Below are 22,555 nucleotides of genomic sequence, written 5' to 3' on the forward strand. Positions count from 1 at the left end.
AAAGCACTTAAGTGTGTATGAAAGAAAGTTAGGAGGTTAAGTATGAAATGTAAAGAATGTATTGTATGATTTTGTGATTAACTAGAACTCACTCAGCGTAGCTGACTTTTAGTATGCACGCAGGTGAGTAGGATAAGACAGCTGGCTTGAGCGGGGACACATGACAGAAGAATAAGAGCCTGGCATCTGAAGACTTACGATGTTTTAATTTTAATGTTTTAATGTGAAAGACAAAGGATGTTTTGAGACAAGTTATGAAATATTGTAATGTTTTATGAAAGTTTTATATTCCGCATAAACGTTTTAATTAACTCTGATATTTAGAACTGTGTTTATGAGTAAATCCAACACGAAAGTAGGGTTACCGGTAACGGGGCCTTACAACTGTCTAGGGGGGATTACGCTTACTTGTTTTTTAGTACAAGTGGCTACAGGATTTGCTATGACCTTTTACTACCGTCCGACCGTTACTGATGCTTTTGCTTCTGTTCAATACATAATGACTGAAGCTAATTTTGGTTGGTTAATCCGATCAGTTAATCGATGGTCGGCAAGTATGATGGACCTAATGATGATCCTACATGTATTTCGTGTATATCTCACCGGTGGATTTAAAAAACCGCGCGAATTAACTTGGGTTACAGGTGTGGTTCTGGCTGTATTGACTGCATCTTTTGGTGTAACTGGTTATTCTTTACCTTGGGACCAAATTGGTTATTGGGCCGTGAAAATTGTAACGGGTGTACTTGACGCTATCCCTGTAATAGGATCACCTTTGGTAGAATTATTGCGCAAAAGTGCTAGTGTGGGACAGTCCACTTTGACTCGTTTTTATAGTTTACATACTTTTGTATTGCCACTTCTTATTGCCGTATTTATGTTAATGCACTTCCCAATGATACGTAAACAAGGTATTTCTGGTCCTTTATAGATACATAGAAGATATAGCCCAGATATTTTGAATTCATCATTTATCACTTGGGGTAGGAACTATAGTATTTTATTGCTATAAGTATGGATTATTGAAAAGAATAAGACATGTATTTGGATATTTCCCTTGCACTCCGCAATATTTTTGATTTGGCATCAATAGTTGAAGGGATTTTTCCGAAGATAAAATGGATTATGAGAGTGTGTGACTTGAACTATTGATTGGTCTGTGTAGATATGTGCCTTTTTTCTATTTATTTATCTGCCACGTTTGAATTCACAACCAAATGTGTCTTTGTTCCAACCATCACGTAAGCCCATACGGAGGATAGGCTGGTTCGCTTAAAGAAAATCTTTTCTATGATCAGATACAAATCATGTCATACATGACCAGGCTTCGTAAGATCTAGCTCACTTAACTTCAGATTATTTAATAGTATAGTATAAAATGCATTCATTTCCTCTGCATTGGCGCAATCTATGATACTATCGGAGTAAAAAAGGGGTCTAAAGAAGAACAGAGACTGGGCCGTATTAATAACAAGTAAATCCTTTGTGTGTTTATAAAAGGTCTCTAAAAATTTTGGGGATAAACACCAATCCTAAGGTTTGAGACGACCCAAAAAGCAATTGATCAGATCACGATCTAGTTTATAAGCCTACTTGGGTATTGAGTATTTATTTGTAAGAACTTCATTTTTTGCACTTGATAGTTTCAACTCCAAAAAAAAGAATCCAGTCAAATTTTTATTTTACTTACATAAAAGCATCCATATATCGTATATACGGGTGTCTAGATAACATTTATATGGATTCAGTTAGTTCTTTTTATTCTTGCTCGAGCCGGATGATGAAAAATGATCATGTCCGGTGATGTGTGTCTAATAACCCTATAAATATGACCCTCAAAACTAAGCTTTAATATTAAAACGAAAATCCTAAAACCACACACAACCGGCAAGTGTACCGATCGCAAGTAGTATAGACTTAGGAAGTCCGAGTATCGAACACGTGGACACGTCAGAACGCAAAAGATCACTTACCCTAGACAAGACCTACCTTTGAATAATAATTATATTGATTTTTGATTTTTAAATACTTAACTGAACTAACTAGACTGACTAACAAAACTTACCAAAAATAGAAAACTTAACGGGGAACTAACTGTGTTAACTTAGGATGGAGAAAAACGTCTACCTAGGTTTGAATCAAATTGTAGGCCTAACAAGCTAATGGATTGAATGACTTCAAGACACCGGTCCCTAAAGATGACACAACTAAGGATCGCTCGGGCTCTCTAGATCACCTCTCGGTCTCACTCAACAAGCCTAAACTACTCAAAATCGCCAAAAACGACCAAACCAGGAAACAATTGCTAACGTGTTCTAATGAAGGATCACCTCTCGGTCTCACCAACACTCGACCCTAATGGCAATGAATACTACACAACCAAGGATAGAGGAACAATTCAACTTAAACTAAAATAGATCAACTAGTCGCTCAAAACACCTAAACCTGACAAGAAACGAACTCGCTCTCGCGCAATCCTTATTCTAGCATGCAAAGGTAATGAGACAACCCTAACTTCCTATCACCTCTCGGTCTCAAAGAAGGTGTCTAACCGCTGTACTTAATCCAATAAATCATGCAACAAAACCCTACGGTGGTACCTACCGCAAACAAACCCTAAACACAAAGTCTAGAATCAAACAATGCACCGATCAATGGAGGAACAATATCACCATTTTTGTTCAACAAGATACCAAAGTGGATGATTGACTCATTCCATACTAGAAAGAATCGCAGGAAATCCTTTAATAACACGGATTCCTATTTCTCAATGATATTCCACGATCAATACAATTGGCTGAATCCCGTGAAATCATTTCATAGAAGTTCATTGAGATCTTCTTTTTATAAAGGAAATAAACTTCGATTCTTGAATAATCCACATCACTTCTGCTTCTATTGTAACAAAAGATTCCCCTTTTATGTGGAAAAGGCCCGTATCAATAATTATGATTTTACGTATGGACAATTCCTCAATATCTTGTTCATTCGCACAAAATATTTTCTTTGTGCGTCGATAAAAAAAAACATGCTTTTTGGGGGAGAGATACTATTTCAGCAATCGAGTCACAGGTGTCTAACATATTCATACCTAAGGTTTTTCCACAAAGTGGTGGCGAAACGTATAACTTGTACAAATCTTTCCATTTTCCAACTCGATCCAATCCATTCGTTCGTAGAGCTATTTACTCGATCGCAGACATTTCTGGAACACTTCTAACAGAGGGACAAATAGTCAATTTTGAAAGAACTTATTGTCAACCTCTTTCAGATATGAATCTATCTGATTCAGAAGGAAAGAACTTGTATCAGCATCTCAATTTCAATTCAAGCCATGTTCAAAGAACAGTGAGTTAGCAAAATATTAAAAAATTTAAAGTTACATAAAGTGAAGGTTATCCTTATTTACAGTAGTTGAAGTCTTAGATTAAAAATGCTTAAATTTGAATACTAATACCGTGTTATTAGTTAATATTATGGGAAGTTGTTAAAATATTTAATTAATCGATACACACACACACACATACACACACACACACACACACACATATATATATATATATATTAACAACTTATAAAAAACATAAAAGAAGCAAAGATTTCAGATTTTATGGAAGCATGGTAAATGACTTTTAACGGGATTAACTATTTTTTTTTAAATTTATGTGAAAATGGAATATTCCTTGAAATGTAATGAGTAGCATGATTAAGTTACAAATAATAAAAATAAAAATAATAAATATGTCTATTAAGTTGCATAATAATAAGTGTGAATCTTAATTAATTTTTATAGCGTATTTTAATAATAAACGTTATGACTATAATTTTTTTTAAATTCTATATATAGCTTTATTGTTTTGAATATATAAAACACAATAAACCCTTTAATTATGTACTAAACAACATGTAACACTAACGAAAACCCAGTTCTTTGTATTTGTATAAAAATAAAATTAATAAGTTAATATAATATTGAAATTATATAAATAACTAATGAAAATGATATTTTAGGTTTCAATATCCTAAATGATTTTGGAAAGCGAAAATAGTGGAATGGGATTGAAGCAGAATTTGTGGTTTAAAATTTTGAATGCTTTTAATTAAGTAATTTGTCTTATAAGAAATATTAAATTAACTATATTTAAATGTATAAAAAAAGTATAAATCAACTCATAAAAATATGTTTATGAAGCTTTTTGATCTGAGTTATGTAAGAAAATATTAAAACTAAATATTGATTTTCTTATTGCTAAATCATTTTATATTACACAACAAAGTCATATAAATAAAAGATTAATTTCATATGTAGCCTTACAAAATGACAGATTGTTCATATAGTAAATCGCTATAGATATGGATTACAGTTATAATACTCAACTTCAATGATTTAATGCTAAACACCAAGATATATATAAATATATAATAGGTATTCTCCATGTTTGCGATATTTATATAAAATGCTTGGAAAAGTTAAGAAAATACACATTTTCTTGAGTTCAAATGCATATGAAAAATTATTAAATCCAAATTTGAAACCAATCTTATATAAAAAAATTATGCACTATCGTTCAAATCTCAGTTTAAAAATAATTTGTAGTTTACCATACAAACCCAAATTCTTCGACAATGATGTGTTTTTATCTTCTTTATTTGCATTTACCCATGACTTTAAAATTAAATTCTAACAGACCTGCAACTTCAATTTTTATATTTCCTTATTTTCTTTTTTCACCATTAATGTTAATAAATGAATCGGCTAGTATTTACAATTAATAAAAATATTGAATTTATTTATTGAAATGACTTAAAAGATAAGGACCATATATTAAAATTGGTTAAAAAAAGTGAGGAGAGCTATGAGTTTGACAAGTGGCAAAAGTGATAGTCTTTTATTAGAGTAGATAGATAGATTTTGAAGATTTTGTGCTAAAACAATAGCATCGTCGCAGCGCGCGGGTAACAATGTTAGTAAGCAACAATTACAAATGAATCCATAATACATAAAATGGGGAGATAATATATGTATCAAATTGCAACTATTTATATGTGTCGCAAGAACAAAACTGAATATTTTATGTCCATAAATTAAAATATACGTCATCATTTATTTATTTTAATTGATTTGTTCTTGCTTGCATTAAAAGATAGACACAATAGCTTTGATGCGCGTATCAATAATGTATCACATAAACATTGTACTCAACAATCGCATCACCAGAGGTAAGATTTAGAAAATTATTCTTCGCAATTGCATACCCTCGAGCAAATCGAAAGAGCCCACTTCCACCAACGATCGCATCTCTCTCCGTGGAGCGAGCATAGCGTTCGTCCCAAATATACTCAAAGTACTACCGTTGTACCTTCCTTCAACGAAAACAAAATTCAAAGCCATTAGCAACCGAAACTCACTTAAACTATCAAACGCGTATATCCCTTGGGCTCTTCCCACAATCTTGGAGGTAGGTTCTGGACCGACTGTCAGAAGGTCGTCGATCACGGCGGTAACACCAAAGAAGGTGCTGGAGGTGTTGCTCACGGGCCACCCGAAAGACGGTGCGGTTTTCACCACTGACTTTATCTTGGAAATAGAAATGGAGGTGACTAAGCTTTTCTTTTTTCAAACCAACTGATTTTGATGACAATTTTCTTCCAAATTGATGGCATTGCACTTGAACAAGTGATGCGAATATTAAAAGGATAAATAGGGCATCTATGCGTCTAGGGAGAGTTTGGGCCATGATGGAGAGTTGGATGCCAGGATAGAGGTTGTGGAATGCTGTTATATGCTGGTGGTGTGTGGTAATTAAGTGTTTGGTGTGTGAAAAATGACATTGTAACTCCTACTTAGGAGACTTTGGGGCATAATAATCGTTTGATTTTTTGAGTTAGGTTCGAAGGTCAACGTATCCTCAATTCATGTTTGTTCTACAATATTAGAAATTCAATGCCCGTTTCTCGTGTTCACTAGTTAAATACTTATTATTATCATTATTATTATTATTATTATTATTATTATTATTTGTTTACTCTCACACTTAACGATGTGATGTGACTAGGAAACTTCCGAGAACATATAATGGTTTACAAACAAATTCAATTGTAATAACTGTATTATAGTCGGATAAAATAGTAGAAGAAGTATTATAGTCGGATAAAATAGCAAAAGACGTCATTTATTTTTAAACGTTTTTTCAATAGACGTTTTTTAACAAAAGAATAGTAGAAGAAGTATTTCATGTTTCAAATTTCTTTTATGTTTCCTCCTTTGTCACTAAACCATTTAAAGTTTTTTGTTAAATCTGATCATGTACTTTGTACATGAGGAAATTGTGATCATTTTATCTCTTTAAGGATTGTTTGTGTAATTAAACTAAAGATTTTGAAACAAATAAAAAAAAATTAAATCAAGATTTATTCAACTAATTAAAACTACTCTCTCTCTCTCTCACGTGGTTGTAAAGATCCCGACTAGGTGCCGAGTAGAATAATCACTATAAGGCATGGTGTCGAGACGACTTTCTTTAACTCCGCCTAGTTACTCGGAATCGATCAAAAGTGGTCAACCTCCGCCACGATTGGATCTAATCGGTTAACTTGAGCCGATTTTAACTTTAAAATATTTAACATAATTCATATTTCTATAATATTAAATAATGACTATCAATTTTTTAATTAACGATTTTCAAATTTTAAATACTTTAATATTTAAAGATGTATATTTTTTATTTATATTGATATCCACGTAATTGTTTTATAAATATTAGTAGATTTATGATACTTGACATATATAAGCTCTCAAAAATTACTTTCTTTATAATTTACCCCGTCCGTGTACTCTCCCGAGTACTCACCGCCTAAACCGAGTATTCGCAACTCCCCAGTCGACCGCCTTAGGAGCGCATAGCGACTTTTGCAACCATGCACGTGCGCACGCACACACACATACACTAAACGTTATATTTTCTAGTGGCAGATCTTAAATCAATCTGAAAACCAAAACCATCTACTTCCATCACCAGCAAACACCACGCCGGTTAGCACCGTCTCAAACGACCGCCACCACAATCATCAATCTGAATAAAAACCTAGAAGAACACACCTCTTTGGCACCCATAAAAACCCCCCAATCCACCTCGCCGGCCAATATTTTAAATCTGGTACCGTCTCCACTAACCTTCGCCCCACACCATCATTGTCGGACTCTGGAATACGACATAAAACAAGCTCAGGTTTCAACAAATTTCGCTTAGATCATCGTTTGAGACCAACAAACACTAAACCAAAATTTTCATCTTCAAATCTTCAATTATCAAACCCCATATAAAAAAATCACCAATCTTCTTTTTCGCTAACCCTCAAACCCTTTTTTTTATTTTGGCTACTTCGTTTTTCCAGTGAGGTGGTATGGTGGGAAAACTAGAGGACGAGGGTGACCGGAAAAATGATCAACATGGTGGTGGAGAATTGATGGACGGCTGGAGGACGATGTAGGGCTTATAGGACCCCTCACCGAAAAAACAGGTTTGGTAGTGATTGGTTGGATGGTGATGATGAAGATACCAAGGAGGGTTTGGTGATGATGAAGATAGCCCATTTTGTATATGTTTTATTTTATTAAAAATAAATGTATTTTCTTAAAAGATCAAATCTTTAGCCTAATTGCACAAACAATACTTAAAGGGGTAAAATGATCATACTGCCCTCATGTGCAAGGCGCATGACCAAATTTAACAAAAAATTTAACTGGGTTAGTGACAAAGAACGAAACGTGAAAGGAATTTGAAACATGAAAGGAATTTGAAACATGAAATACGCCTTCTATCATTTCTTTTGTTAAAGGATGTCTGTTAAAAAAACATTTAAATATAAAGGACGTCTTTTGCTGTTTTGTCTATAAGTTATTACACTTGGTTAATCAATGTGATTAGTGGTTCACTGACAAAGACAAAGTCTTTAAATACCTTGGTTTAACAGGCAGATGCCTTAGTTTCAAGTCCCACATACAACAAGGTTTAAAAGAAAAATTATTCGTTAAAAAAAAATCTAATTTTTAACTCTTATAAACTTGAAACCCATACTAACGAACTGGGTGATAACGATAACACCTTTTATCATATTTCTTTCCAATGGTCTGCGACTAACAGAATGCTAAGGCCGTTAGTTGCAGATCGCCAGAAAAAGCCTTTTGGTCGGAAAAGAAACATTTTTTTTGTCAGGAAACTAAACATGAACACCACTTGAACGCCGCCACCACCGACCAACAACCATCACTTGAGCAATACCAACCGATTCTGACGATGGTTCTAAGGTTCCAGTGACTATTAATTGGGGTTTTAACTAGAGGTGTTCAAAAAAACCGGTTATAGAACCGGTTTGGTCGGTTTAACCGAAAACCGGTTAATAGAAAAACCGGTTATTAAAAAACCGGTTAGACCGGTTATTGAACCGCCGGTTAGTACTTCGGTTATTCATTCGTGGACAAAAACCGGTTATTGAACCGGTTAGTAAAAAAACCGGTTAAATTTAAAAACCGGTTATTAAAAAACCGGTTAACCTAAAAACCGGTTAACCGGTTAACGGTCAAAAACCGGTTAACCTAAAAACCGGTTAACCGGTTTTTAGGTTAACCGGTTTTTGACCGTTATAAAACGGCCATATGACCGTTTGGGTCCTTTTTTGCCCGTTTTTTCTTGATTTCTAGCCGTTTTTTTTTAACATTTTACCCCCACAAACAACTATATATAGTTTAGGTTGGGTAGGTTAGCTCACACTCGATTATACAACTCTACTAGCTCTAAACGTTTATTTCATACGCGATTATTTTGTTATCTCACACTCAATTATACCACATTACCACTCCATACGCTCTTATTTCGTAGTCGTTTATTTCATACTCGTACTCGTTTATTTCATACTCGATTATACGCTCTTATTATCATGGCCTCCCAAAGTGCTGCTTCATCCGTCAACATGGGTGCCTCGAACACAGACATAACGGTCGTTCGGATCATCCCCACGAAACGAAACCAAGATGTGTGGCAACATTTCTACCTATGCGAACTGTCTAACGGTCGCCAAAAAGCTCGATGCAAGCACTGTTTGAAGTTCTATGCCAAAGATGCAAACTCCACTTTAAAAGCGCATATACAACAGCGCTTTTGCAAGGCCTTGAAGGACGAAACGGGAAGTAGTTCGCAGCCGGAGATGACGAATCAAGGAGGGGTGTTTACGTACGACGTTGAAGCGGTACGTCAACAGTTTTCAAACTTTGTGATTCAACAAACACTTCCTTTCAACCACTTCGACAACCCTCAATTCACGGAGATGATGCAAAACTATGTTCAACCACGCTACCAACACGTAAGTCGTTCGACCCTTAGAAGAGATTGTCTTAAAGCATGGAAAAACGCTAAATCCGAACTAATTTCATACTTTTCAAACTTACAAACTGGTGTAAACTTAACAACGGATGTTTGGTCGGTACCTCATGGTTTGCCCGACTCATACATTTGTGTGACGGCTCATTGGGTTGACCCCGAGTCGTGGCAAATGATGAAACGAACCGTTGCGTTTCAATTGTTTGATTACCCGCACACGGGTAGAAATATTTTCCAAATCTTGGATAAAGTCATTCGACAATACAAAATTGAAGATAAAATCTTTTCAATTTCGTTTGATAACGCGTCCAACAATACGGCTGCGGTTGGCCATTTAAAATTAAAGTATAAACCTATTTGTGATGGAGCGTTTTTTCATAGCCGATGCATTGCACATATTATCAACTTGGCCGTGCAAGATGGGTTAAACGTGATCGAAACGCAAAGAAACAGTTTTAAAAGAATGTTACGAGATGTTTTTAGCAACAATAAAACAATTTCAAGATACAAAAAATTTTGTGTAGAAGCTAATTGTCAATGGTTGGGGCCAAATTGGGATTGTCCAACAAGATGGAACTCGACTTGTAATATGTTTGAGAAAGCCATCCAACAAAAAGAATCATTAATTGCGTTTCATCAAATTTTGTCAAGTAGGGGTAAATGTGCACCATATGATCCTAGAAACTGGTTATTGATTGAGATCGTTACGGAGGTCCTTCAAATTTTTAAATCTTGCACAACTAGTTAATCCGGGGTTTACTATCCAACAAGCCCCATTGCTTTACTAAAAATTGCTGTCATGTGCACAAAGTTGAGTGAACTTGATTGTAGGGGTGCACCTTATTTTGATATGGGTGTAAAAATGAAAGAAAAATTTAGAAAATATCTTCAACAACTACCCGCTGTTTTGACATGTGCTGCTGCGTTAAACCCTTGCATCAATGTTGATGGTGTTGAAGCTTTAATAGAAAAAATTTGTGATGAGCTTGGGTTAAACGACGATCAAAACCCCTATTATAGCCAAACTTTAAAGAATGCTTTCAACACCACCTTGTCAAACATGTATGATGTCTACCTTACAAAATACGGGTCGTCTTCCCAAATTCATGACTCGTTAAGAGCTGTTGCCCAATCCCAATCCCAAACCGACCTTGAAATGGGGATGTACTACATGATTTGGGAAGACGCCGGTAAACGTCAAAGGGTAAACACCCCAAGCAGTGAACTTGGAAGGTATGGTGGTACCAACTTTGTGAAACACATGACTCCGGATGAATTTAGAAGTCTTGATTTGCTGGCTTGGTGGAGAGGTAAGGAGGATGAGTTTCCGATCCTCGCCGCCATGGCCAAAGATTTACTAACGGTCCAAGCTTCCACGGTAGCTTCGGAGTCTACTTTTTCTGTTTCTGGCAGGGTTATATCGATTAGGAGGACTCGACTCACTGCACCAGCTATAGAGACGTCGATTTGCTACAAGGATTACTTGGACTCTTTGATAGGGCACAACATCAACGCTCACTCGAGGGGGAAATGGAGTATGAAGCGGGCTTGTATGAAGACGAGGTCAATGAAGGACACACTCAACCAATGACCGATGAAGAAGCCGCGTACGACGATTACCTAAGAAATAGCTCGGGATCGGGTAGCGAAGAAAATTAGTTAAAGAAACAGCAAACATGGAGGCAAATCATGAGTAAGAAACAGCAAGTTGTTCATGTAATCGTGTCTAAGCATTCTTTTTCCTAATATGTGCTCTTATTTACTTGTTGATTTGGATTTTTCTAATTTAGTTAAAGAAACAGCAAACATGGAGGCAAATCATGAACAAACTGCGATTGGGAACAACAGGAGCATCTGCTAGTTCACGATTTAATGTTTGTATTTTTGAGTTAAATCATGAACAACAGTTCTTGGCAGAGATTTCTTCAGTGTTAATGATTTAATGTTTGTATTTTTGAGTTACAAATATGCGATAACGATTTAATGTTTGTATATTTAATGTAAAAACTATAAATGAAAGTTATGTGTTTTTAATCTTTGGTTTGTTGAAAACACATTCACCAACACACACTCATACTCATCTTCCAAGCAAAGAACCCTAACAACGAAAGCAAAGAATGGCTTCGGTCAGTCCGTTTTGCCTTGTAGTTACCGGTTTGCCTTGTAGTTACCGGTTTGTTTATACTGTGAAAAAATAATGGTCTTCATTAAGTACAAAATATAAAAAACAAATATTCGTATTTGAAACCGCGAAATTTAAAAAAAAAAAAAAAAAAACCGGTTAATAAAAAAAACCGGTTAATAAAAAAACCGGTTTATTAACCGGTTCTAACCGGTTAGACCGGTTAGGGTTTTGACAGAAAAAAACCGGTTATTAACCGGTCCGGTTATTAACCGAACCGGTTTTTTCCGGGCAAAAAAAAACCGGTCCAGTTAAAAACCGAACCGGTTTTTTTAAAAAAACCGGTTTGTGCACCTCTAGTTTTAACTAGAAAAATGTTCCTAAAGTTCGATAAGAGGTTACAAAGATATTTGGGACGAAAATGTTGGATTTTCCCAAAAAAATGTGGGTTTTTCGGCCAAAAATGTTTTTCCGGAGACTTGCAACTAACGGCGGTAGCATTCTGTTAGTCATAGACCGTTAGGAATAAATATGATAAAATGTGAGATCGTTATCAGTCAACTCGTTAGCGACCGAAAGATAATAGCTGGATTAATACAAACCAATACACATTTTGTTTATATATACAAGTAAAAATCAAGTAGAGTAATTATACATACAGGTAGAGTAATTATGTAATTACATCATAGAATAATTATATAATTACTCTATGATGTAATTACATAATTACTCTACTTTATATGTAATTACTCTACTTGATTCTCACATTTAGAATGTTAATTTCATTTGTTTTTTTATCCAATCCCATGTGCACTGATTGTGAGAATCTCTAAAAATATCTTCCACATGATGTTTAGAATTTGCCTCTTGGATGACTAGAGGGACAGTGACATAAAAAATTGGAAAAAAGTTCATAAAATAGGTATTTTCATATACAAGTTTCTTGTTTATATAACATTTGGCATTTGATGCTTAGGGCTTTGCCTACTTGTGGGTATATTGTTAAGTTATTTGTGTCAGTGTTTTGATGAACTATTTTTAAGATGTATTAGGTTGCTTATAATAACAGTTTGTTTCAAGATGTATTTGGGTTGATTATAATCGAAGTTTGTTTTAAGATGTATTTTGGTTGGTTATAATGAAAGTTTTGTCATTTAGTACAATTATTATGCGCTCTGACTATTTTAGTGGGGTAAAATAGTCATTCTATACAGTCATTCAGAGGTTCAACCAAACAACACTTACAGGTTCAGACGTAGTACTTACTGATTTAGAGCCTCTTAATCATTCAGACATCTTAATGGTTAAACACTTGCCAAACATCCTCGAAGAGTGATATTGTAAAGAGGGTGAAGACTAGAGAGTAGAGAGAGGTCCTGATGAAGGATGGATTAGCCAACCTTATAAAGGAGAAGCTCTGAGACACAATTGGGCCCAATGGGCATGGGTCTAAGCCCAGATGGCACGTTCAAGTTGGTCATACATCAGATGATAAGCTCGGAGAGGACACTCGATCTAAATGCTAGGCCCAGACGGGTTATTAGTACGTCCAAACTTAGCATGTCATTTGTGTAAATCAATATTTGAGATTTTCTTTTTTTCAATATTTCAGCCTTTTTTCGTATATCATAACTAGGTTATAAACCCATGTATTACACAGGATTTGGTACATAAAAAAATATGCTAAAATTAAGAAAATTTAATAATAAATTATATTTGAATACTTACATTTGCAATTTACGTATAAATATTACATTTGCAATTTAGAAACATATAGTATCTTAAATTGTACAGAATTTTTTCCAATCTTGATCGGAATAGGCTACTCAAAAGAAAATCTCGCCATCCACTACAATATCATCCTTGAAGGTGATAACACTCTCGCATAGCATTATGAACTGCTTACCTCATCTCAATATGAATCTGACACGTAGAAAATGGTTGTGGCCTTCAATCCTCCTGTCGTCACCTTTGCACTCATTATGTAACATCCCAACCGAGAACAGGTTGACGTGTCACTATTACAGATATCAAATCAAAACCATAATCCTAGTTACAATAAATCAAAGCAACCTAAGTCATATTATTAAGCCAAAATGAATTAACTTTTAAAATCTTGAAGTTCATTAGTCTCTCTCATCACTAATTTCCCCGAGTCAGGATTACCTGTAAACAAATAGGAAAAACACAACAAAGAAAATACGGCTGGGTCAAAAATTGCCCAGTAACGGAAAGAACAATAGTATAAGTAAGGACAAACGAAGGAAAAATAAGTACAAAAACTTTGATTCAAACTCGAAACCAACTTTTACTGACAAAAATACTAAACATAAACCGACACATAATCCGATACTTGGTCCGGAACAAAATCAAACGCATACAGAAACATATCAGAACATATACACACATCAAACCACGTGACTACACATATCAAGAACTCAAAAGTCACGTGAGAAGGAGACACCCATGAGCCTAAACAGAACAGACTGGTACACAGCTAGCTAGTCCATGCACCTATGAGACGGTGAGCATGGCGTACACCCATTATTCCATCTCCACACAACAAACGCAAACTCAGAGCTAAGATCGATCTATACGCCTCTAGGGGCCAAGCTAGAGACGCCGTGAACTTTTATTACGCACTGTCACGATAAGTGCATGCCGTTGACGCCCATACGACATTTCAGACATGCTCGAGAGACATGCTCGGGTGACAGAGTACAAAAGCTAATTTCATATAAATATGCAACAAAATGCTACTAACGGGACATGCAATAATGAGTACAAAATATATAATCTATTGCATGTTACATAAATAAATAAAAAAACATACATCATCATCATCATCGTACTCAGTATATCCCACCAATAGCAAAGCTATAGTAGGGTCTGAGGAGGGTAAGATGTAGACAGCCTTACCTTTACCCCATAAGGATAGAGAGGCTGCTTCCGGTGAGACCCCCGGCTCGATAGTAGTTTTGCATCAAGCCTTGGACATAAGGCACATAGCACTCAATCATCGGGACACCGGCTGATCGGTGCATGTACCCTTGTCTTTCGGCTATCAACGCCACTACATGATGCCTGATTAACCGTCCGTCACTTTTAACGTTATTTTCACGAGATTAGTAAAATAACGTCAAAATTAGTGCAATTTCACTTTTGCCCACCCGAGGGTTCACACATATATACATCATATGTGTGCACCGCAAGCAGGGCTAAAAAAAAAAACATACCAAATAAGTAAACCGAACTCAAACTGAAAAGTCCGCACTGACACCGAATATAAATGGAATATAATTTATACTACGAGTAAACGAAAACAGAAACCGTACCTTAGCCAACGCAAGGCAATCAAAACAGACAAAGTTATCTCCAACAAGTTTGAGAACCTAATGGCTGCACGAAAGACTTGAAGTGGGTCATATGGTCAAACGGCTGTCTTGGCACACTTGGTTGCTTAGAACATCTCCACCCCAGCGGATTATAGCGATCGACGGGCTAATTTAAATGGTGATTCGGTTGTTAATTACAGAGGGATCAAGATCAGAGTCGTACGTGAGAGAAGATAGGGTTTTCTGTGGAAGAATTTGTAAGTATAATTGATATAAAAAGAGTAGGTCAAAGTAGATAAACACAAGTACACGACTCTTCTTCCCAATGCTGTTGTGAAATTAGTTGTTGGAGATAAAACTAAATATTTGAGATAATCTCTCATTAGTGGATAAGTTCAAGAATATTTATGATGGGTTGGGCGATCTTCCTGGTGTGAATTGGGTTGTAGGCAACTCATCGAAACTGGCCAACATTTTTATTTTAGATCAACATTTTTTCTTTCTACTTAACTTCTTCTTATTATTAGTGTGGATACTTTTAAATTACAAACATATTTTAAAATAAAATTCATGCTTAAAATTTGTTCGGTTACTCGCCACTAACATACTATCCGTTAAACGACGCACTACATCTTCAATTAGCGGCATAATCGACATATTATTTTATTATTTTATCTTTTCAATTTTTCGTATATTACACATTAGTCCTGATTGAAACTCATTCTCTCTAAAGTTCAAAGTCACATTTGACAAAAGCTAACTGAAGAGGTAGGTCCCAGCAGAGCCCAGTTGGACCCGCAAGACTCACCTTAAACAGGGACGTCTGCGCAAAAACCAACTGGATCCGCAGGACCAACCATGCTCAGAGACGTGACGTCCTTACGCGCAGTACGCAAGCTGGTCCCGCAGGAAATGCCTCCCAATGGTGAAGGACTCCGCCTGTCCCCGCAGCCTCGGATACAAGCCATTAGGGAAGGCCACCCGCGCAGCAAGGCTACACGCACAAGGCACTTAGCTCTCAATCATTCAGTGTCACCTGAAGGAATGAGCGAAGCCGGGAACAATCCCGCATAAGGGCGGGAGGGGGAATACTCCCGCCCAAATAAGCCAGTCCGTACGATACGGGAAGATCTTCTGTACTGTACCTGACGAGGTATGGGAAAAAGATCTGACTAAAGATACGACAGCTTATGGACAACAGTATGGCGAGCAGCGTGCTCCTACACTGTATGTCACTATTAGCCGCTGCCTACTCACCAACTATTGTCATACCACGTGCGTAGCCGGCAGTTGGTAGAAAAGGAATAGTATACAGCAGGCCTGGTCGCTATCAGCCGCTACCTACCCACCAACTACCAGCAGGGCACGTGCGTAGGCTACTGTTGGTGGAACAGGAACACTGTTGCAGCCGGCCATACCTCCTTGGAAACCTACCTTCGGCTATAAATACCACAAATGGTATGACCATCTGATCTTATCATATCATATCACATTATCATCATATTATACCTGATATCTGCTCTAGCAATCTCTTAAAATCCTTTTATATTTAAAGAGCAATCTAGTCTGATTCTCACACCGGAGGGTGGTCACAAGGAGGAACCCCCCCCCTTCTCAGTGACGAGCTCACGGTGTCTGTTTTGCAGGTTATCAGAAGAACCATCTTCAAAGGGTCTAACCCCTCGTGGGAAACATCTATCTAACCCCCAGGTTATCAGTAATCTGTCCGGGGTCCGGTTAGTGTTTCTTCATTGGTGCCATCCGTGCATAAAGCTAGAACTTCATTTTTCTCCAGTTTTTTCAAACTTCTACAAAGATGGTTAGAGAAATTCCGGTAACCACAACCCCAGCTACTGGGGGGAATACCGGTAACACAGTTTTTACAAACACTACCCCGGTTACCCAAGCCGGGGCAAGTGAAGTAAATTTTACGAACACTACCCCAGTTACTCATGCTAGGGCAAGTGCAGTAAATGATCGCCTACTGGGATCCACTGATACCCAGGTTGAGAAACGAAGACTCCCCCGCCAAACTCTCGATGAAGTCAAGGCATGGGCGGAGGCACGACAAAAGGAATTCCAGGCCGAGTTGAACGAACGCTTGCGTTCCGTACAACAGGCCGACGAATTCGAATACTGGGAGGATGACTCGGAGGAATCCGACTCCGACGCGAACCCTCGCCATAGGGCAAAAGGGAAGTGTAAGGAAATGGAATCCCAACCGAAAAGGCATTTTGGACAAGCCTTCAAACCAAAAAGCACAGGTGGAAGTCCACGAGACTTCTCCAAAACGTTCAGACCAAACGTTGCAAATGCAGGAACGTCCAAGTTTGCAAGGGACATTGCGGAAGCAATCGCCCCAAAGAGTGCCAAACAAATGCCTAACATAGGCACATATGACGGTATATCTGATCCAGACGATCATTTGAACAGGTTCATAGCGGGGGCAACCGTCAGCAATTGGACGGAACCCACGTGGTGCTACATGTTCCAAATGACGCTTGTTGGGGCTGCTAGAGCTTGGTTTGATCGTCTACCGGTCAACCACATCTACGACTGGGCAGACTTCCAGCAGAAGTTTAGCCAACACTTCAGCCAGCAACGGAAGTATACCGAGGAGCAATGGACAATCCTCAAATGCATACGAGAAGAAGATGAATCTCTGCCAAACTTCATCACTCGCTTCAACTCAAAGAAGCTAAGTTTGGGCAATATCAGCGAAGATCTTGTTCGCGCTGCCTTCATCCAGGGCGCGCATGACCCAGAGCTCATCCGCACCCTAACGGGTAAAGATGGCATGCCATCCACATGGGATGCCATCATGACAGCAGCAAAACGCTATGCGGAAACGGAGAAGCAACTGGGTAGAGATCTCCCCCAGAGCACAAACCTCTACACTCAGAAGACGAGAGAAGACAACGTCCTCACCGCCCGATTAAATAAAAAGCGGAAGCTAGGCATTTGACAGTCAAGGGTAAACTTTGACACCTCATCCGGCTTCCAACATCGATTGGGCAGAAAGGATAATGTACAGCCACACCGAAACTCCAGATGGACGCCACTCACCAAAAGCGTCACTGAGATATTCGCCACTGAAGAGCTCCCGTGGCCAAAGCCTCCAATAATCCGACATCGTCACGATGCTGATCGGAGCAAATACTGTGACTTTCACAAGACAAAAGGCCACAACACTGAAGAATGCATAGACGTAAAATACATGGTTGAAGCATTTGTCAGAGATGGGACGCTCGCGCACCTCGTGGCGCAATAAAGGCTGAGCAGGCGGGTGCGTGTAGAACCCCAGCTGGGGAAAACACGAATAAAAATTCCAGCTTCAATGTCGAGACTACATGCTGCGTAAAGAACGAGATCCCGAACCAGGTGCGTATCGGCTCGATGGCACTCCCATCCCAACAACATGGAAGGGAGCTCATTTACACAGTTTGCATGTAAATCAATTCCAATTTGTAAAGAAAAGGCCAAGAGCCACTTCTAATGGAAATGATTCTCTTTAGAACATCGAAGCTGATGATTTTACTTTTCTGAACACTAATATGACGATATTCACATTATGTGAAGTCGTTGCGTGGGAAGGCGGTTCTACCCGCACAAACCCAATAATGTGAAAAAACCTTCACGCAGGTCAGTTGAAGGGGAAAGGTTCAGCACCCAAAAATGAAAGTGCCGGTCTATCCGCACGAATCATAATGAGGAAACTGAACAATAACCTATCAACAACCGCGCGTTGAACGGTTAAACTATGCAACACTGGTGACGGCATTCACATTACGTGAAGTCGTTGCGTGGGAAGGCGGTCCTACCCGCACAAACCCAATAACAGGAAAAAACCTTCACGCAGGTCAGTTAAAGGGGAAGAGTTCAATTATCCCATTAAATGAAAGTGCCGGTCTATCCGCATGAATCATGAAAGGAAACTGCACTAACATATTGACAACCGCGCGTCGAACGGTTCAAAACAAAATTCTTAAAAGGATAAGGAAGACCTACACGCAGGTCAGATAAGGGTAAAGTTTTGCCATCCTACTATGTGCAAGTGACGGTACTACCCGCACAATCACGAAAGAGGAAGCAAAACTTCACACCTATTATCAACCACGTTCAAAGGTTAACTTATCCTCAAAAGATGAGGAAAACCTACACGCAGGTCAGATGAAGGTTAAAGTTTAGCCATCCTACTAAGTGCAAGTGACGGTTCTACCCGCACAATCACGAAAGAGGAAGCAAAACTTTAACCCATTATCAACCACGTTCAACAGGTTAACTTATTCTACACTTGGAAAATTGCTAATTTAAACTAAGTATGCAAGTCATAAGTTTATAAAGCAAGAAACCCAAAGAAGGAAATAACAATCTTATACGCAAAAAGATTAATATTTCACAAACGAATTATTACAAGAATGGCCGGGTAACTACCCGCCTACGAAAAGAAAAATAATACATCTGTACAAGCTAAAACTATCCTAGCAGTGGGAAGGGATCTTCAGGATCAGGCTTCAGGGCCACTTCCACTTGGACCAGCCCCATCGGTAGAGCGTGGCAGTTCAAGGAAAGCTTTGAGGATAGCTAGCCCATCATCAGCAGCAGCGACTTCCTTCACCTTCTCCACCGCTGGATGCGGGAAGGCGGCATATTGGTTCACCGCTTGGTCATATGCAGCTTCGGTGTCCACATCGAACAAAGGGAAGTTGGAAGGCGGGACGCCTTTCTCAACGAACCCTAGACCAAGCAGGAAGCCGGCCCTTTCCCCATCCTCATGAGAAGCGTTGAGGGCTGCGCTCATGGCATCATCGTAAGTAGTCTCTGAGAAGACCCGATGCACAACCTACAAAGAAAATACAAGTGTCAAACACCTTTTCTATGTACAAAGGAAAGCGTGAAGACGTAAAGCCAAACATACCTGAGGCAACGCTTCTCGAAGAAGCCATTCCTTGGCAACCAGAGCTTCTTGGAGGGCGGCTTGAGCTTGGGTGCGGGCGCGTTCGGCTTCGCTTTTGTTAAGGTTGGCAAGTAGCACTTCCTTTGCAGCAGCCTCCTCAACGCCCTTAAGCTTTCGCTCGGTGTGATCAAGCACGCCCCTCTGGTCCAGGATCTCTTGAAGCTTCTTGGCATCCTCCATCGCCAAGGCATCATGAGCACGTTGGAGAGCCTCCAATTTGGCCTTGAGCTCCTCGTTCTCCACGCGTAAAGGCTCAGCAACGGCTTCAGCCTTGGTGGCCCTCTCGGTTGCGTTCCTCGCAGTCTCCTTAGCCAGCCGAAGCTGTTCGTTAACAGCTTGGGCAGCCTTGGAGCGGGCCTCGAGTCGCGCTTGAACCTCAACCTCGAGGGCCTTGAAGGCCTTCTCCTTCTCCGCAGCAGCTGCGGCCAACTTTTGGTTCTCCTCCCGAAGAGCCCGTGCTTGAGATACTTCCTTGGCGCGAGCTGCTTTTAACTTGTCGTTTTCACGACAAAGCAACTCGACGCGCGGCTGCATCCGGGCCTGGAGAACCCGAAGCTCATTGGTTAGCCTACCCTCCTGGTAGCTAGCCATGGCTTCCCCCAACGCACCATGGGGAGCAGCGTGGCGAGCCCATTCCATGCACTCCACAGGGGTACGAAGGGTTGTTCCTCGGCGTATGTTCCATCGCGGAACATACACTTCATTGGAATCCGACACTGCAAAAAACAAAAAAGCAGTTAGGAAAAGATGATAAAAAAAATAAAAGTGAAAAAGGGCCAAAGGAACCCTACGCACCTGTAGGGTCTATAACAGGCCGATAGCCGCCGAACCCATCACCTGAACCCAAAGGGAACCCATCCAAAAGGTCAGGCAGATGGGAAGGTGGCAAAGATTGGCGAGTACTCCCATGCGTACCTGATGGGCCGGCCGTCGGTGCCGGTGGCGGGGGCATGGTGGCAGCCGCCGCAGTCGTTGCCGCAGAATCCGCAGCAATCGTAACCGCCGGCTCGGTGAAAGATGCTGTAAAAATCGCACTTACCACCGGCGGTGACGTCATCTCGGCTGGAACAGTTGGCTCAAGGGACCGAGCAACTGATCCAGCGGAAACGGGCGCAGGCGCCTGGGTCGTCGCCTCAGGTAGGCTGACCGAGCCTACCGTCATCGGCGGAGAGGTACTCCTCTGCGCTCCACCCTGGAATGCGTCAACATCCACGCCTGCACAGAAAGATAAGTGTTAAATGATATTAAGCTATGAAGATAAAAGCTAAAGGAAGTTGTACTTACGGGTTTTCTTGAGCCTGAACGTACGGAGGGGCGGGGACGAGCCCGATGGAGCCGGTCTCTTGATGCCGGTCACCGTCGTCGTCGTTGGTTCTCCGGAGGGAACAGTAGTAGCCTCCGGATCAGTGGTCTTCTCACCACCGGGGTTCCCCGCCACCTCTTCATTATCTGACTCGGTGTCAGATAGGAGCACTGGATCGGCTGTGGAGGCCGCCTTCTCCTTCCCTTTCCCGCCGGCAGCCCTCTTCTTCCGCACCAGCGGAGGACCATCTGCGGATTCCTCAGAAGAAGACAGGATGTCAGGAATTCCAGCAGCGGGTACAGCATTGAGGGGTGAAGGAGAGAATAACGCCTTACCTGGCCGCTGTTGGCTCAGGATCTCGTGGCCCAGCGGGTAGACCTCCACAAACCGATCCGCCGTTTGCTCCAGGATGGGCAACTCGTTCTCGTCTAGAGCACGAGTGCCCACCCGCACGGGACCGTCAGCTTCCCGCGGGTACAGGAGCGACTCCAAATCGTTCCCCTCTGAAAGAAAAGAAACGGTTAGAAGACAAACTCATATCAGCAAGAAAGACAAGACATACCATAAGGAATAGAGTTCAAACCGTATTCGAGAAGGATGGGAAACCGGGACGCATCCTTCCATACCCGGCTCATCCCCAGCATCACCATCCCGGACTTCGCAAACCGGTAAACCGGAGATTGGACCCGGGATATCTTCGCGAACCATTCCGCCTCCTGGTAGCTGGAAGCATGAAGGCTCGGAAGCGCTTGCCCCTTCTTAAACTTCATGGCAATGGGGATGGCGCGGGCAGAAACGTAGAAGAACTCCCGCTTCCACGATCGGAGACTGCGCTCGGTCAGGCAGATCTTCAAACCCTTAATACGGGTTGTCAGGGTGTACCACCCCTGGATGCACCTCCAAGTATAGAAGGTCATCAGGCGGTCCACATAGGGCTCAATACCCAGAATCCGGCACACCCACTCGAAGTGCCGGAACTTGGCAATCGCCATCGGATGCACCTCGGTCAGGTGCACACCGTGCCTCTCCAAGACACGGTACATAAACTTTGTCAATGGGAACCTAAGGTTCCCATAAACAAAGAATGCAGCATATACCCCGATCTTGCCACTGGGGGCATCGTACACAGTCTGGTGGGGTTCAGGAAACTCAGGCTCAAGAGACTCAAGCATGAATTTCCTGACGACATACTGGTACTGATCGACAGGTAGAGCACACAGGCACTCGCCAGCAGTACTCCTATCGTCGGCTACAGCTTCAGCATCATGGGAAGACATATTGCAGAGGAAGAAGAAAACGATTTCGGGAAAATGCTTGCCTGAAAAGGGGAGTATTTGCCGGAAATCGCTAAGAAGAAGAAGAGAAGGGTGAAAGTGTGGATTACAAAGAACCCTCTCCCCCTTTATATAGTAATCGCAATTAGTGCGGTGAATTTAATGCGGAGGAGAGAGAAATCGAAGG

General features: G+C 40.2%; 1 protein-coding gene and 1 pseudogene across 1 annotated transcript in view; one reads left to right on the forward strand and one right to left on the reverse strand.

The window, feature by feature from the left end:
* Window positions 1–22,555, forward strand: part of LOC143601874 (E3 ubiquitin-protein ligase PRT1-like) — a 228,406-nt gene that overhangs the window by 187,545 nt on the left and 18,306 nt on the right. The window lies entirely within an intron of this gene.
* On the reverse strand, window positions 5,172–5,738 carry LOC143600480 (dirigent protein 21 pseudogene; annotated as a pseudogene).

The sequence above is a fragment of the Bidens hawaiensis genome, unplaced genomic scaffold (assembly GCF_021521415.1).
Source record: "Bidens hawaiensis isolate Kalapana, Puna unplaced genomic scaffold, B.hawaiensis_p1.1 tig00001960_1, whole genome shotgun sequence".
NCBI lineage: Eukaryota > Viridiplantae > Streptophyta > Magnoliopsida > Asterales > Asteraceae > Bidens > Bidens hawaiensis.